Here is an 18,785-nt window from a genome sequence, read left to right as displayed (position 1 = left end):
AGCAATTTGCCTCCAATGTCACACTGCTCCAATTTGTGTAGCAGTCTTCCATGTGCAACAGTATCAAAAGCCTTTCTAAGATCCAAGTATATAATATCAAAGTTATTCCCTGCATCCAGTTCTTTTGTGACTGCATCATAGTATCCAATCAAGTTGGTCAGGCAAGACTTCCCCTTAACAAAACCATGCTGTGTTTGAGCTATAACTGAAGTCTTGTCTAAATGATCCTGCAGTGCTTCTTTAACCAGTGCCTCCATTAATTTTCCTGGAACAGAAGTTAAGCTCACAGGCCTATAAATACTTGTGTCAGCCTTTGATCCTCCTTTGTGAATTGGGGTCACATTTGCACATTTCCAGTCTATGGGTACCTCCCCTGAGTCCAAGGAAGCTCTCATAATTATGGCTAAGGGTTTGCTTACTTCCTTTGCTGCCTCCTTTAATATAACTGGATAGATCCCATCCACCTCGGGTGCCTTTCTTGTGTTTATCTTCAACAGTTTCTCCTCCACTTTACTCCCAGTTATTTCAAGATTCTGTAGCTTACTGCTAGAGTTGAATACACCTCTGGCATTCCCCTCGCTGAATAACTCCTCATGTGTGAATGTCGATGCAAAATATTCATTTAGTTTGTTAGCTACCTGAGCAGGATCATCAACACTTGACCCATCAATATCAAGTGGACCAATCTGATTCATCCCTTTCCTTCTAGAGTTTACATAAGTAAAGAACTCTTTGCTGTTTTTCTTTGCATCCCTTGCCAAGGATTTCTCGTAATCTGCCTTCGCCTGCCTAACCTCCTTTGTAACTTGGTTGCATATCAACTTGTATCTATCATAGGCTTCTGTGTCATGTGTTAATTTGTAAGTATCCCATGCATTTTTCTTCTCTGCCATATGCCTCATTAGTTCATCTGACATCCATTTTGGCCTAAACCTTGAACAATATTTCTTAGTTGGTATGTAAAGCCTAGTAGCTTCCAAGATAAGTTCTTTGAATGCTTCCCATTTTGAATTTGCTGTTGGTAACATCATCAGTGGTCCCACTGTATAGAATTTAAATACTGTCTCAGTCCATCGTAGTCGCCTTTACGGAAGCAATAACCCTTCCCTTTATCCCTAATGGTAGTTACCTCTTTGAGTAAATCCCACTTCAGCACACTGTGATCACTGCCACCTAGTGGTTCATTTATCTGCAGATTCCTAATGCATGAAGAATCACTGCTGATAATCAAATCAAGAGTATTCCTCCCTCTAGTTGCCTCCGGAACATGCTGATGTAGAAAACAATCATCCAATAAATCCACAAAAGCCCTGCTAGTGTGTGAGTATCCAGACCCCAAATTCCAGTCAATATCTGGGAAATTAAAATCTCCCATTATAAGACACTCTGATTTACTGGCCCACTCTATTTCCCTGTACAGTTCCTTATTATACTCACCAGAGTCATTAGGCCTATAGCACACTCCTACTCTCAATTTTGATCACCGAATGTTTATGTCACACCAAACTGACTCCACACTGCACTGTCCAGCGATGTCGACTGGCTTCACTTCCTTGGTTTTTATGTGTTTCTTAACTAATAGCATAACACCTCCCCCCTTCCTATCCTGTCTATCCTTTCTGTAGACGTTGTATTCCCCAAATTGCAGTTCCGCATCCCTTATATCTGTGTGACACCACGTCTCTGATATCCCAACAATATCTGCCTTCGATGTTTTGAGCAATACCTCAAATTCATCAAATTTATTTACTAAACTCCTAGCATTGGTGTACACGCAAGTATACCTGCACCTGTTTCTATTCTTAGCTACCCTAACACAACCCATGTGTTTACTTGTACCGCAATGGCTCCCAGCAGTCTCTGAAATACCATGCATCTTGTTTTTCAGGCTTCTGCTCATTCTAATAGAAGCAGTGCAAGAATCTCTTTCACCTCTGCCAGTGGCTACTGTCAATCTATTGGTCTTTGTCTCCCCTCAAGCTAGCAGTTTTCCGACCCACCTAACACTGCCTCGATAGCATCAGCAAATATTCTTGCCCCCTTTCTATTTAAGTGTATCCCATCCCTGTAGAAGCAATCTCTCCTGTTAACAAGTACAGTCCAGGCTGAAAAAAATTCTACCCCTTGAGCCTTGCACAATCTTTCCAGGGCCGAATTGATCGACATGGCTCTCATCATATACTCCCTCCTATCGTGTCTGGGCAGAATTGCAGACACTTTCAAATTCAACCCTAATTCTCGGCTTTTGTTCAACAGTGACCTTACTTGTTAAGTAATTCTGCCGGTCTCCTACTCTTAATATTATTAGTGCCAACGTGTACAACTATATCACCTTTTGTGCCCTTAAAAGATGATATTCGCTTTACAACGTCATCAACCTTTGCCCCTGGCAGACATACCCTGGTCCTGTTCCACCTATCTTTTTTACAAAGCATGTTCCCCGTTTCCCTGACAATAGAGTCACCAACAACTACTAGTTCCTTCGGGACCAGCGCATTCTGCCTTATGGGTTGTCTCTATGTCACGCGATGCCCAAGTGCAAGCTATGGCGTTGATGTGGGCAGCTGAGAGCTTGATGGGCCCCTCAATTTAGTTTCTTCGAGGGCATCCACCCTGTCCTTCAAGCTCTCATATAGGCCCATAAGAACGCCGAGTTGTCGATACATGGACTCGAGTAATCTTGTGGTTTGATGAGACACTTTTCGAATATGGAGAACTTCTCATTCATCTGTGCTGCATGAAAGACCACTACAAAGTTCATACGTTACAGTATGGTGTGGATTCAAAGCAGAGTTTATAATCGGACCAAGTAGTATAATCAATCGGTGGCCGAAATCATGTAATAGAAGTCATAAAAGAGCCAGTTCCTACCTGCGAATATAAAGGTAAAAACATACAGTATTGTCAAAAATTATACACTAAACGGCTTAATGTTACCGATTCGATGATTTTAACGATTTTGGCCATCCGCCAAAACCAAGGAAAATACAGCGAGAAGTATGGCCTCTATTCAGTGACGGATCCAGAAAAAATGACAGGGAGGCACCATTTTGTGCCTTGTTTGTGCACATTATTCGTGCCTTGTTTGTGCACAAACAAGGCACGAAATAATGCACAGAACAAAACAAATACGACACTCAAATGTAATGTGACTGACGGACACAGGCACACAACTAAACTCTGAATTACTTTGAAGTTACCATTGTGCACGACCAAACTGCATGACGCCTAGGACTAGAATGGCGATCACATCAGCATTGCCAACTGTAGTCAGTTAAGAATAGCTGAGCCACAATGCAAAAATAGACAAAATCCTATCTTAACAATGAAACAAAAAACTTTTGTAGCTAAAGAGAATTTAAACAATTGGTGTATATTCTCCGAAAAAATGACAGGGGGAGTTAATAAATGAAAGCAATTAGTTAGTGGAAAAACATTATAAAAGACGGAGTCCTTCCACAAAAATGATATCAATACTTTGTTAGGCCTGTGCCTTAAAGAACTAACGAACCCACTGATCCAGTTATACTCTGCTAAGACTACTACGTTATATAGATCAATTGTACTTTATTTTCAGGGTCTTAGTAGTTTATTCTACTAAGACCCTAAAAATACCAATCAATTTCTTTCTCTCTGCAATAACGCAACATTGCTTTGGGCACAGATCTCCGCACCCCATTAGAGTTCTCCCCACCCCATTAGAGTAAAACAAAAAAGATCCACTATTACTAATCTGTTTTCAGAGTACAAGTTCTAAACGAAAGGGTCCAAGATATCGATAACCGTACTTGAAAACTTCAAAATTGTATTTCCACGTTGAAGGCAGGTTGCAATAGATTAGAAGGATATTTTGATGACAAACACCATGAAGAACTCCGAGCAGAATATAATCTCACTTCAGGAGTACTACAAGGTGTAGTGCTATTTCCAGTAATTTTATTTATTATGCCGACGACATAAAATATTCTTTTTGACTCTAATAAAATTGTTCCCTCGCCGCACGTCAGCACCCAACATGCCACCACCGAACTTTGTCATTAGCATTAGTAGAGGCATACGATGCAAGAAAGCAAGCTTATGCAGCATCAGCCAAAAAAATCAGCTCCCATTTCACCCCTCCGTTCGACCCAAATACCTGTCCAGCCCAGCCTTAAATTTATTGAGGCTCTCAAATTCCGCAACAAAGGAGGGAAGTCTGTTCCAACAACCAACTACACGCTGGCTAAAGGCAAACTACCGCACATCTATCCTACACCTGTCTTTCCTCAATTTGAATTTATGCTCTCATGCGCAGAATAATCATCTGAGATTATTCTGCGCATGAGGAAGAATTCCATCAGCACTGAGCATGCTCGAACAATTCAAGGCTTTATACAACTCAAACAGATCACATCGCAGGTGCCTAGTCTCCAGACACTGTAATTTGCAAAACTTAAGCTTTTCTTCGTAAGAGCAACCCACTGTTCCTTTCACGAATTTTGTTCCCCTTCTCTGTACACGATCCAACAGCTCTACATCCTTTTTAAAATGAGGTCTCCAGATCTGTATATAGCACTCAAGGTGTGGCCTGACCATTGCCTTACACAATGGGGTAATCACCTGCTTACCCCCTGCTAGAAAAATTCCTCCAAGAGGTACTCTTACAGACAGTCTGCACTGCTCAGAAAACTTCATATCTGCCTGCACAATTACCCCCAGGTCCTTTCCGATCTCTACCACTGTCAGTGTAGTACCACAGAGTTGATACGTTACTCCGGGGTTACTGCTACCCATATGTAGTACTTTACATTTGTCAATGTTAAACTTCATTTGCCCCCTCTCAGCCCACCTGTTCAACTTTTCTAGATCCTGTTGCAGAAGCGTACAGTCATTGGTGTCCTTAACAACCCTGCCAATTTTCGTATCGTCTGCAAACTTGGACATACCTGATATACCATCTTCAATATCATTTATAAATACAGAAAACAACAATGGACTCAACATTAAACCCTGAGGGACTCCACAAATAACATTAGTCCATGAAGAGCAGTGTCCATTGATTACCACTAAATAGCAGCAATTTGCCTCAAATGCCACACTGCTCCAATATGTGCAGCGGTCTTCCAGGTGAGACAGTATCAAAAGTCTTTCTAAGATTCAAATATATGATATCAAAGTTATTCCCTGCATACAATTCTTTTGTGACCACATCATAGTATCCAATTAAATTCGTGAGACAAGACTTTCTCTTAACAAAACCATGCTGTGTCCAAGCTATAACTGAAGTCTTGTCTATATGATCCTGCAGTGCGTCTTTAAACAGTGCTTCCATTTTTTTCCCTGGAACAGAAAGTTAAACTAACAGGTCTATATTTACTTTTTTGTCACTCTTTGTCCTCCTTTGTGAATTGGGATCACATTTGCACATCTCCAGTCCATGGGTACCTCTCCTGAGTCCAAACAAGCTCTTATAATTAATGCTAAAAGGTTTGTTTACTTACTTTGCTGCATCCTTTAATATAACTATATAGATCCCATCCACCCCGGGTGCCTTTCTTATGTTTTTATCTTCAACAATTTCTCCTCCACTTTCCTCTCAGATATTACAAAATCATCTAGCTCACTGCCAGACTTAAATTCACCTCTGGCATTCTCCTCCATGAATAACTCCTCATGTGTGAATGTAGATGCAAAATATTCATTTAGTTTGTTAGCCACCTGAGCAGGATCATCAACAGTTAAACCATTAATATCCAGTGGACCAATCTGATTCATCCCTTTCCTTCTAGAGTTTACATAGGTAAAGACCTCTTTCCTGTTTTTCTTTGCATCACTTGCCAAAGATTTCCCATAATCTGCTTTTGCCTACCTAATCTCCTTTGTGACACACCAGCTGGTTACAGACCAGCTTATATCTATCATAGGCTTCCTATGATTATATCTATCATAGGCTTCCTATTCCTATAATTAATGTCACCCATTAATTTATATGAATCCCATTCATTTTTCTTCTCTGCCACATGTCTCATTGGTTCATTATCCATTTAGGCCTAAACCTTGAACAATATTTCTTAGTTGGTATGAAAAGCCTAGTAGCTTCCAAGATTAATTCTTTGAGTGCTTCCCATTCTGAATTTGCTGTTGGTAACATCATCAGTTGGTCCACCGTATAGAATTTAAATACTTGTCTCAGACCCCCGTACTCACCTTAACTAAAGCAAAAACCCTTCCCTTTACCCTTGATGGTAGTTATCTCTTTGAGTAAATCCCACTTCAGCACATTGTGATCACTGCCACCTGATGATTCCTTTCTCTGCAGATTCTTAATGCATGAAGAATCACTACTGATAATCACATCAAGAGTATTACTCCCTCCAGTTGCCTCCCTAACATGCTGATGTAGAAAACAATCATCCAATAAATCCACAAAAGCCTTGCTAGTGCCTCAGTGACCAACCCACAACCACAAATTCCACAAATCCAGTCAATATCTGGGAAATTAAAATCCCCCATTATAAGACTCTCTGATTTACTTGCCCACTCTATTCCCCTGTACAGTTTTTTTATTATACTCAGACTCGCACACTCCTACTCTCAATTTTCATCTCCCAGTCACTCGAAACTGCACTGTCCAGTGATGTCGACTGCCTGCACTTCCTTGGATTTTATGTGTTTCTTAACTAATAGCTTAACCCCTCCTCCCTTCCTATTCTGTCTATCCGTCCTGTACATAGTGTACTCCGCAAATTTCAGTTCTACATTCCTTATATCAGTGTGACACCATGTCTCTGATATCCCAACAATATCTGCCTTTGATGTTTTGACCAACACCTCAAATTGATCAAATTTATTTACCAAACTCCTAAACATTGGTGTACAGTATACGCAAGTATACATGCACCTGTTCCTATTCCTAGCTACCCCAACACAACCCATGTGTTTACTTGTACCGCAATGACTCCCAACAGTCTCTGAAATACCCTGCATCTTGTTTTCCAGACTGCTGCTCATTCCAATAGAAGCAGTGCAAGAATCACTTTCACCTCTGCCAGCGGCTACTGTTAATATATATTAGTCCTTCTTTCCCCCCAAGCTAGCAGTTTTCCGACCCAACTAACACTGCTTCGATAGCATCTGCAAATATTCTTGCACGCTTTCTATTTAAGTGTATCCCATCCCTGCAGAAGCAGTCTCTACTGTTAACTAACAAGTACAGACCAGGCTGAAAAAAATTCTACCCCTTGAGCCTTGCACAATCTTTCCAAGGCTGAATTGATTCAAAAGGCTCTCATCATATACTCCTTCCTTTCCTAGTGTGTGACACTTTCAAATTCAACCTTCACGGCTTTTTTCAATAGTGACCTGTACTTGTTAAGTAATTCCGCCGGTCTCCTACTCTTAATATCATTAGTGACAACAATATCACCTTTTGCGCCCTTAAAAGATGATATCTGCTCTACAACGTCATCAACCTTTGCCCCTGGCAGATATACCCTGGTCGTGTTCCACCTATCCTTTATACACACCATGTTTCCCGTTTCCTTGACAATAGAGTCAACTCTATTGTCAGGTGACTCTAGTTCTTGTGGGACTAGCGCATTCTGCCTTGGAGGTTGGCGCTGTGTTGCGTGATGATCTTGTGCAAGCTCTGGAGTTGATGTGGGCAACTGAGAGCTTCATGGGCCCTTCAATTATGATCCTTCGAGGGCATCCACTCTGTCCTTCAAGTTCTCATATAGGCCAATAACAACGCTGAGTTGTCGGCAGATTTTCTCACACTCCTTACATCGCGCACACACAAAAGTAATCAGATTTGTGGAGCAATCAGGTACATGTCCCGTACCTGATTTATCCACAAACATCAAACAAGCGGTGTATTTTAAAAGGCTGTGATTCAGAGGGAAACTGCCCCCTCAATTCTCTCCTGACCATTTCACTCCCATTAGCTTGAGCCTTTTGCTTTGCTGCTCTGATCTGAGTCATGATTTCGATTTCACCCTAAACTCACATATCAATGTCGTTATAACACTATATATCTGTATATATATATATATATATATATATATATAGATTTTTTTTTTCATATACTAGTACAATCATACTTAGCTGAAATAAATTTACTGAAAAACTAATACCATAGCTAATAAGAATAAAAAGAATCAAAGGAATTTACTTAATAATGGATTGCAGGCTAATAAAGTCAGCTGAACCACCGACGTGGGCCGAGTGCCTCACCTTTCAACAACAGTAAATGGTTTGAATATTGCAAGAAAATAATATTAATTTGAAGAATAAGAGGAAAATCCGCCACCCCCCCCCCCCCCCGGCTGGGAGCCCATATATGGTATTTTGTTTAGGATCTGCAAATTTTTTTAATTCACAAATGCTTATTTCAAGGTTACTGGAGACATTTACTAGTTCAGTTCTAAATAATTATTTCAGTCGGACGAACTTCCACATACCGAATTTTTCTATGTAGCGAACTTTTTAGATTTACCCTTGGTCATTTTATTGAAAATGGTTTCTGTATAACGAAGAAAATTTATATATTACAAACTGACGCTTATCGACCCCTCTGCTTCCTATTCCCCCCAGCCTTTGCCTCCCCACCCAAATCTGTCATCTTACACAGGGATTAGCCCTACATCAAAATTTTAAGCCACACCAAAATTCTTGTCTGGCCCAATTAGGCTTTATCAAGCCATTCAGCGTAAAGCCCCAAACAGTACTCCTAAAGCAAAACCTCAAATTCGTAATAAAACATCCTCGCGACCATTTATTTTTCTAATTTTTATTTTATTTATTTTGGTTCTAGCCACTGAAATCTCAGGAAAGTAGGTTGAGTCCTGTCAGAGTACTGATTTAATCTCTGGTAACACCCCGCCAGCTAGTATTGGTAACGTCGGGCACCACGAGGGGCCTGGCGGCTAACAGGCCTGATGAACAATGGGCACAATATACTGCATATCCTACACACTTAATACTCTGGCTCGACCGATACAGAGAACCTACGCGGAGATGCTGTGCAAGTAACCTTACAATGTCTAAAGGGAATCCTTCAGTTTAGTGGAAAAAGTGGAAGTGCTTAACAGTGTAGATCGGAGAGTTACAAAAAAAAAAAATCTCTTTAAAATTTGTTAACCCTACCAGTAGTGTCAACCATTCTGAAAAGCCGTGTTTCGATTCTCAAACTGTTTGATGAAACGGGACGCAGTCGGAAGCTTGAAATTATGCCAGTGTGAAGATGTAGATGAAGCCGCTTTTTTAAGTGGGTGAAGTTGATTCTCGAATCAACTTCTCAAATCAATGTTTTGGTCTCGACCAAAACATGCCGATAATCAGGGCCATTAATAAATGAAAAGGTTATGGAGTACGCATATTTTCTGGCGCATAAAGCCAGTTCCGGTTGGGTGGACAAATTTAAAAAGCGCTTAAAAAGGCTTACTCGAAAAAGTGATTTCTGGTAAAAGTGGAGTTGTAATCGAAAAAGACTGTACCCGCTGGAAAGAAACAGTTTGGAAAAAAAATTATGGAGGACTACGAGCACAAAGGCTTATTCACCGTTGACGAAACAGGTCTATTTTTTAAATGTTTGCCGAACTTTTAAAATGTTTATTACTTTTAAAAGTGATAAATGTTTAGGTGGTAAAAATAGTAAGGAGAAAATTACAGTTTCGATTGGTGCAAATATGGCTGGTAATGAAAAACTGAAGCTTTTAGTAAGAGATTCGGTAATTTCGAAACTTACTAGTGTGAAGTTCGCTTTTCTTCCCTCAGAATACCTCGTCTAAACTGCAGCCAATGGACCAAGGCATTTATTAAGAATTTTGATTGTCGGCAATTAACACGATTCGGTAATTTCGAAACTTACTAGTGTGAAGCTCGTTTTTCTTCCCTCCGAATACCTCGTCTAAACTGCAGCCAATGGACCAAGACATTTATCAAGAATTTTAAAATACGCTACCCAAGGCGCATCTGAAAAAAAATTATACTGAGAATTATAATAAAATACCAACCAACCTGTAGATCCTGTTATAGATTTGCGGATGTGCATACAGAGTTGGGGAAAGCGTGGAGTCAAGATGTGATGAAACAACGATTAAGAATTGTTTCACAAAAGCAGGTTTTGTTAAAACGCCAATTAACAGCGAAGACAAGGATGAACTACTACAAGACATTGAGTATTGTTGGGAAGAACTTCAAGCGAGAGATTTGATCAGTGGAGAAAAACTGTTCTTGACGAATTTTTAGGAGCTGATAACGATGTCATAGTAGCTGAATATCCGAGTGATTCCAACATTTTGAAGAGTATTCAACAAACTAGTTACAGTATCGACGATGAGTTGCACGAAAATTAGGGCAACGAAGGCAATGAGGAAAATATTAAACCTTCCACACATAATAATTCCAGTAGTATTCTTATTCTGCAGCAAGTAATGATTTATTTTTCCTTTTAAAGGTTTTTTTTTTTTTTTGTGTGGTGTTTTTCCAAAGATGCTAATGATAAGCCATACCAAAAATTGGTATGGCTTATCAACGTTCTACACCCAAATAAAATAATTATGAAACTGATATTAGAGATGCAGGATTTTACACAGGCATTGATATAATTTTATAACAGTATGCATCTTATTCCATATTCTGTCTTGGGGACACTCTGGACTCTCCAGCGACTAGCAACAGTGCTTGGGCCTATATTCACTTTATACATTGACACCGTTATTCATGATTGGACCTGAAATTACTGACCTTGTTTTAATTGAATATCACAAACAAAAGTGGCAAATATGCTATTCATTTAAAATTTGAAATGCGCCATATACGCTGCTCCCTTATCATGGCGGGTGACCATATTTAACAAACGGTGCCTGACGTAGCCGAATGGTCAGGAGTGTTAAAACAAATGCGAACATTTTTATGGACGATGCACAGTAAAGTCGAGTCTACAACAAAAAATAACCAAATATTTTACGAAAAAATTCTTAAAAGTGTACTAATATATTGTGCGCATTATGTACGTAGTCATTTCTGGCTTGTAGCCGTGAAGGGTATTGTGTACGGCATGTACGTTTTGTATGCAATAAATAAAGAGTTCTTCTATGTATGTATTAATAAATTAATTGTTTTAAAATGTTAGAAAATTTATTCATTCCCATTTATTTCTGACTTATTTCCCATATTTTACTATATTTCTGAATGTTGAATTACATATGTGTATGTGTATTATACTTTCATTTTAAACTGTTAAGATAGCAAATATATCTTTCTGTACTTACGAAACTGTCTGTGAACATGAAACTGGCAGCTTATTGATACTGCAAAACATAAATGAATAACATTCACAATATGGAACACCGCCGACCAAGTGGTGAATTATCTTCGCGGAGCTGCATTTATCTGCATGCTTGTTACACAGTTTGATTAACAGGTCAAGGCTGAGAGAGCATCACTAAAACTACAGACAAATAGTACTCCGATAGACTGATTACAACACTGATGTTTATGCAAGGCTCTATCGTAAGACTTCGCCCATAGTTTCAATGAGAGGTGGAGAAGGGAAAAGTAGTGATGGGCAGAATCGAATGATTAAATCGATTATTCCTATGATCGATTATGCAAATCATTGATTGGCATAATCGCGGAGTGATTCGAAATGAAGTTATCAAAACTAAAGCTTAACTCGTGCAACTCAACTAGACGCTCTCTCTCTCTCTCTCTCTTTGAGTGCGCTTTAACCACCACCCAAAGTCCGCATAAAATTCTCAATTAAAATTTCATGATCAATTATGGAACTGTAAATTCATTATTTCGATTATGACCTTTCGATTATACTCATCACTAGGAGAAAGCCAGAAGAAGAGGAGGGAAAAAAATGTCGATTTTTTCAGTTCAATGAATTATCGAAACAATAACTTAGCACTTTAGCTGCCTCCCACTGAAAATAGAAAGAGCAAAGGACAACGTCTTTGAAGGAACGAATCGCCTACAAATTTCTTCAAAATGTAAGCGGTGTTCCTGTTATGATAGAGTTCCCTGGTGTTATGATAGAGTTTCCTGGTTTGATACAGAATATTAATATTAGTAGAGGATATGATGCAAGAAACCAAGTGTACATAGAATCAGTCAAAAAAAAAAAAAAAAAACCTATCCATTCACCCCAAAATTTTGTCTAGTTCAGCCTTGAATTTATTTAAGCTGACAAATTCCATAATGATAGATGGAAGTTTGTTCCAGCAACCAACCACTTGCTGGCTAAAAGCAAATTTTGGCAAATCTATTCTACACTACAACTGTCTTTCCTCAATTTGAATTAATGCCCCCTCAGGTGCATAATCTGAGCAAGAATTGAGGTGAGTTAAACCATTCAGAGCCTTATTATACCCCAATCAGATCACCTCGCGGAACTTAAGCATTTCTTGGTAGCAGCAACCTTTTGTTCCACTCACTATTCTCGTTGCCCTTCTGTACTCATTCCAGCAGCTCTACATCTTTCCTGAAATGAGGCCTCAAGACCTGTATGCAGTACTCAAGGTGTGGCTAACCATTGCCTTATACAAGTCGACAATCACCTCCTTATCCCTGCTAGCAAAATTCCTATATATCACTGAAAAGACCCCATGAGCTGCTTTTGCAGCCTCTTGGCACTGCACAGAAAACTTCATGTCTGACTGCAAAATCACACCCAGGATTTTTCATTCTCCCCTACCCTGAGTGTAGTACCACTCAGCACGTTACTCTGGGGTTCTCTGATGCAGTACTCTGCATTGCAGTACTCTGCATTGCAGTACTCTGCATTTGTCAATGTTAAAATGCAGTACTCTGCATTTGTCAATGTTAAAATGCAGTACTCTGCATTTGTCAATGTTAAACATTCAATTGCCACCTCTCAGCACATCTGCTCAACTTTTCTTGATCCTGCTTCAGTAGTGTACCCTCCTTACTGTCATTAAGAACCCTATCAGCCTTCATATCATCTATAAACTTGGACATTTAGCCTCATATACCTTCATCAATAATAATAATAATAATAATAATAATAATAATAATAAAACAAAAAACAAACAAAAAAAAACATCGCGAAAGTTACCCCATTGGACTTACCTTTCCCAAGGTCGGAGTGACAGTTGAGGCAGATGGTGGCGCCGTCTGGTGTCACTCATGAGAACTAAATAAATGAAAAAAAAAAATAAAGAAACCACTGGACATAAGCCGAAGCTAAACAAGTACTGTACACTCCATAGATGGATGATGCTGGAGATAAATATTATTCATACTGCATCGAGCGTGGCGTAGGATAAAGTGGGGTCTTAGGGAGAGGGGTTGGTTCGAAAAGTTGGAGACAGTCTCCCGAGCAAGACAGTGGAGCAAGTGGCGCTGTCTCCCGTAAGGCTACCAAAGCGAAGGGCAAGACCAACCAGCCCTACCAACTGGAAGTGTTTCCTGCGCAACTGTGCTAGTGATCACCCAGGAAGGAAGAAAACGCATGAAGTGGAGTATTGAAATGTATACATACATCATGCGAGCATACTATGAAATAACCAGGCTAGAGACCGATATGACAATGTACAGATCGCGACTACATACAAAGTGGTTGGAACGATACCCGGATATTCAGGTCACAGAACAGCGATTAGCAAACCAAAGAAGGACCATCGTCACGAAGAACCTAATAGCTCCTGCCATCTTGGAAAAAATCAAGCAGGATGTCAGCGATCTGCTACAAAGCACAAAGAATATGGTCAATATGGAACCACAGGAGGAACAACATATACCATGGAACTAGAGGAGGAACAGCAAGATATACAACCCAGAGTAGCTGAAGTGGAAAGAGACGAAGTCATGCTATCCAGAATAGAAGACGAGTGGAAGAAGGCCCTAACAGAATTCGAAGGAACGGACCCCACAAGAACCCACGTGATACCTAAGCAGAGGCCAAATAAAATCCCGTAGAGAGTAACAGACCACCTCAATCGACAAATAATGCCACATTACCTTGACAACAATGGTGCAACGCAGGAGGCTATCCACACAGCCGTATACTGTGCTGCTGCCGTAGAACCTACTAGGATTAATGTAAAAGAAACGAGAGATCAGCAGCAGAAGAACCGAAAACAGAAGGGAAAGCTTGGGAAAGAAGACTTCAGCAGAATATAGAAGAATTAAGAGTCAAGATAGGTCAGTTGACCCAGTACCAACAGGGTAATAGAAGTAAGAAATTGATTGGAAAGGTGAAGAGCATCCTCAAGAGAGACAGCGTCCACAGCAAACATGGGACCAGAAATCAGAGAACAGGAGAATACTTGGACACACTGAAGCAGAACCTCCTCGCACTCAGCAAAAGACTACAGCGATACAAAGAGAGCTCCCAGAGGAAAATAACCAACCGAATTTTCGATGAGGACCAAAGAGCCTTCTACAGGAAACTCGGTGAAGATGAGAAAGCAGGAAACAGACCACCCTAGAAGAAGACGATCGAAGAATTCTGGGGAAATATCTGGAGCAGTGATTTTTGATTTGGTAGTTGTTGGCGCATCGGCTTCTGTGGCCATATTGCACCTCCCAAGGTTTTTGCAGTACTTTGATCCAAGCCCGAGGCGGAAATCGAACCCGCGACCTTTGGGTTGCCGGGAAGGTACTTTACCCACTCGGCTAGCCCGGTCGGCTATTGGAGCAGTGAAGTAAGACATAACAGCAGAGCACCCAGATAGAAGTAGAACGGAAGAAAACGAAGGACATACAAGAGATGAGAGGGAGTGGGAGATTCGAGAAGAAGAAGTAAAACAGTCGATCAGGAACACCCACAACTGGCGAACCCCAGGAATTGATAACATCCACAATTACTGGTACAAGAAGCTCACCTGCACAGACAAGCACCTAACAAAGCAGTTCACCCGAATGGTAAGGCACCCGGAGACAATCCCGAAGTGACTCCTTCACTTCGGGATTGTCTTCGGGATCAGATATGTGACTCCTTCTCAATGAAGGAGTCACATATCTGATGAAGATACAAGAAACCCGGCGAAATACAGGCCAATCACATGTCTCCCAACGATGTACAAGATCCTGACCAGCTCCATAACTAAGAAGATATCAGACCACTTAGAGAGTCAGAACATAATGGCCGAACAGCAGAAAGGATGAAAGGGCAGGAGCAAGGGATGCAAGGAGCAATTAAGTATAGATGCTGCAGTTATGGAGCAAGCCTTCAAGAAGGACCGCAACCTATACACAGCCTACATCGATTACCGCAAAGCCTTCGACTCTGTACCTCATAGCTGGCTAATAGAGACCCTGAAGATTTACAAGGTTCGATAGTGACAAACGTCCCAGAAACAGCAATGACGAAATGGAGTACCAACATTAAGGTTGAGAACATGACAACCAGGCCAATCCCCATTAGAAGAAGAATCTTTCGGGGAGATGCTCTGAGCCCACTGTGGTTCTGTCTAGCACTCAACCCGCTATCCACCATGCTTAACGGCAACAAATATGGTTATAACCACAAAGAAGGAAGAAAGAACCTGTACACTCATACCCACCTGATGTACGTGGATAACATCAAGCTCTACGCAGCAACCGAGAAGCAATTGCAGCAACTACTCCGGTTCACCGAAGAATTCAGCAAGGACATCAGGATGGAATTTGGTCTAAACAAATGCAAGACCCAGGCGCTGTACCAGGAAAAATTAGTCGGCTGAAACTACCAGTTGATGACTGGTAAAGAGATCAAAGCTATGACAGAAGGAGAGAACTACAAATACCTAGGGATGATGCAGGCTGAGCAGTAAGAACACAAAGAAATCAAGAAGTACCTGACCGAAAAATATCATCAGAGATTCAGAAGCCTCCTGAAAGCAAAATTGAACGGAGGGAACACAGTAAAGCTATAAACACATATGCAGCTCCAGTACTAACATACATAGTCGGGATCATAGATTGGACTAACACCGAGCTAGAAGATATCATGCGAAAGACATGGACAATGATGAACAAGAGTCTTCATAACTCAGACGTAAGAACCACAATCAGATATCTGGAAACCATTGTGTATCCTACTTTCTGTATGCCTCTGAAATATGGGACTCCGCAGTACCTTCTCTCATGAAGCCCATCCTCGCCAGTGAATACTGAATACTGAAGTGGGCAACCCGCAAACATCGACTCTACCCCCAGAAGAGGACCACCAGCATGGCCGACCAACTTCAAATCGCGCGGCTGTCTCAAATAATCGGCATGAGGAGAACTGTGACCGCAGTCAAAATGCTGGTTGGCAAAATCAACTCTCCTGACTTCTAGGATATATGTCAGTGGCATGTTCCACTTCCTTCCTTACGAGCCGCCCATCTTCTTCAGCTACAACGGAACAGGCTGAAGATCAGTGACAGATTCCTACCTGGCCAAGTACTTCCTACAATACAAGCCCTACTAACGATCGGAGTTGATCTCCTGAAATTCGCTTCGGATCGCAATTACAGGTGCTCGTTGGCCGAACTTGTTCCCCTTTTGTTTGGCCCCTGATGTCGACTGTTACTGATATCTCCACTTGCTATCTCCTATGAGGCGCAGAACGGCACGTCACAAGCAAATCGATGAACTGTTTCACAAGAAAATGCTATACCCAACATCAATTTGGCATTGTGAAATATTCTGACTTGTGTGAATATTCTGAAATACTGTATGTGCTTTGTACATATGAACGTGTATATATCTTGGTGTATATCTGCCTTATACTCATATCTATTGAATGGTTAATGTTACGTTTTTAAGTTAATTTAATCTTATGTTATTATTTTGGTATATTGTACATATTTTTATATTACCCTATATCTTTGTGAAGCCCCTGGCCGCCTAGCTGTGGCGGGCACATTATTGTATCTATAATATACAATAAAGATTTCTCTCTCTCTCTCTCTCTCTCTCTCTCTCTCTCTCTCTCTCTCTCTCTCTCTCTCTCTCTCTCTCTCTCTCTCTCTCGCCAACACCACCCGAAGACAGCATTGGAGAGAATAACAATATCTCGGAAAGAGGGAGGAAGCGGCCTGATAGAACAACAGAAAACAGCGATAGTTAACTTGGAGGATTACTTCGAGAACACAGCATCACTCCACTAGGCAATAAGGAAGATAGATAAGTGGTATACCCACTCAACATAAGCGAAGAAACTCCCCCCACACAGACGGTACAAGAAACAAAGTTTGGAAGGCCTTGCGGTAATGGAAGAAAGATGGGCAAAGCAGTGGAGAGACTAACAATAGCTCGGAAAGATGGAGGAAGGGGCCTGATAGACTTGATATAGCAACAGAAAACAGCGCTAGCTAACGTGAAGGATTAGTTCGAGAACAACACAGCACCACTCCGCCAGGCCATAAGGAAAATAGATAAGTGGTATACCCCACTCAACCTAAGCGAGGAATCCCCCCTCCCGCCCAGACGGTACAAGAATCGAAGTTAGAAAGATGGATGGGCAAAGAAGACACTTCATGGCAGACACGACAATGACCTCCATCAAGATCACATCGATAACATTGCTTCCAATGCATGGCTCACAAGCGGGACCCCTCTCTTCCCCGAGACTGAAGGATTCATTGCTGGCCATCCAAAACCAGGTAATCAACACCAGAAATACAGACAATATACAGTACCTCGCAAAGGAGCCCGGAATGTCAGATGACACATGTCGACGATCCAACACATCACTACGGGGTGTAAGGTGCAAGGTGATCACCCAGAGTGAGTACACTCATAGAGACGATCAGAATGCCAGGGTAATACATCAGAAGCTAGCGAGGAAATAACACTTGACCAAAGAAAGTGTACCATACTACAAGTACGAACCCGAGGCAGTACCAGAAACGCGACCCCACAAGCTATACTGGGACCGCGCCATAATAACGGATAAGACCATCCCGCACAACAGACCGGACATAACACTTGTGGATAAAATTGAAAAGGCTACCTATCTGATTGACATAGCGGTGCCCAACACTAGCAATGTCCAGAAAACCCATGAGGAAAAAATTAGGAAGTACACGAACCTGAGACATGTGGTCAAGGAGATGTGGCATATGCAAGAAGTATCGACCATCCCGATCATCGTATCAACCACGGTATGGTACCAAAGACTCTAGATAGGTCTCCAAGAGAACACCTACGAGGAACTCCAGACAGTTGCAATCCTAAACACCTATAGGATTGTCAGAGATTTCCTCGACCAGCAGTAACACTAGATATTGCAACCACCCTATGTACTTGGTAGTAGTACCCGTCACGTAGTGGAATCCCCCAAATAATAAAATTCTTTATTCACAAAATTTTACAAGGATATGATTCCCGTTACAGGTATTCACAGGAATCTAACTGGAGACATGAGTTAGATCCCGCATAGAACATCCATATAATACATATAACATGCAGGAAATGTGATCACAGTGAATTCACCTCTTTCTCCAACATAAAATTAACTTAGGCAGCTTTGAATTATACATCTACTGATGATATAGGGCTGTGTCATGGAGTACGATCTGGGTATGATCAGATTGAACAGATTGAGCCAGTCTGGATATCTTTCACTTGGAGCCAGTATTATTTTTAATGACAGTTTCAGGAATGCTGACGGCACATGAATATCGATTTTCTCTTTTGTTTTCCCTTTAGGCCGAATAACAGGACCACAGATCAAAATCAATGTTGGTGGAGCTCAGTACACCGATGATACTCTTGGGAAAGTGCCGCTTGGAGGTCGAGAGCTTCTGAAAGTTAGAACTGAGCACTGGGGTGGGGGGGAGAAGGTTTCTGAGAAGTTTACC

The 18,785-nt window shown here is 41.1% G+C and overlaps 1 protein-coding gene across 1 annotated transcript in view; it reads right to left on the bottom strand.

Annotated features, from left to right (window-relative positions):
* Daao2 (D-amino acid oxidase 2) overlaps positions 1-11,367 on the bottom strand; it is a 547,438-nt gene extending 536,071 nt beyond the window's left edge. The window contains exon 1 of the mRNA XM_090380937.1: positions 11,256-11,367. The gene's annotated coding sequence lies outside the window, so the exon portion shown is untranslated. The remainder of the gene's footprint in view (positions 1-11,255) is intronic.
* Positions 11,368-18,785: the final 7,418 nt, after the last annotated feature.

Source organism: Mastigoproctus giganteus, chromosome 9 (assembly GCF_048544385.1).
Source record: "Mastigoproctus giganteus isolate SK-2022 chromosome 9, ASM4854438v1, whole genome shotgun sequence".
In the NCBI taxonomy this organism is placed as follows: domain Eukaryota; kingdom Metazoa; phylum Arthropoda; class Arachnida; order Uropygi; family Thelyphonidae; genus Mastigoproctus; species Mastigoproctus giganteus.
Note: the sequence above shows the minus strand (reverse complement) of the source record. Positions and strands in the feature narration are given on the sequence as shown.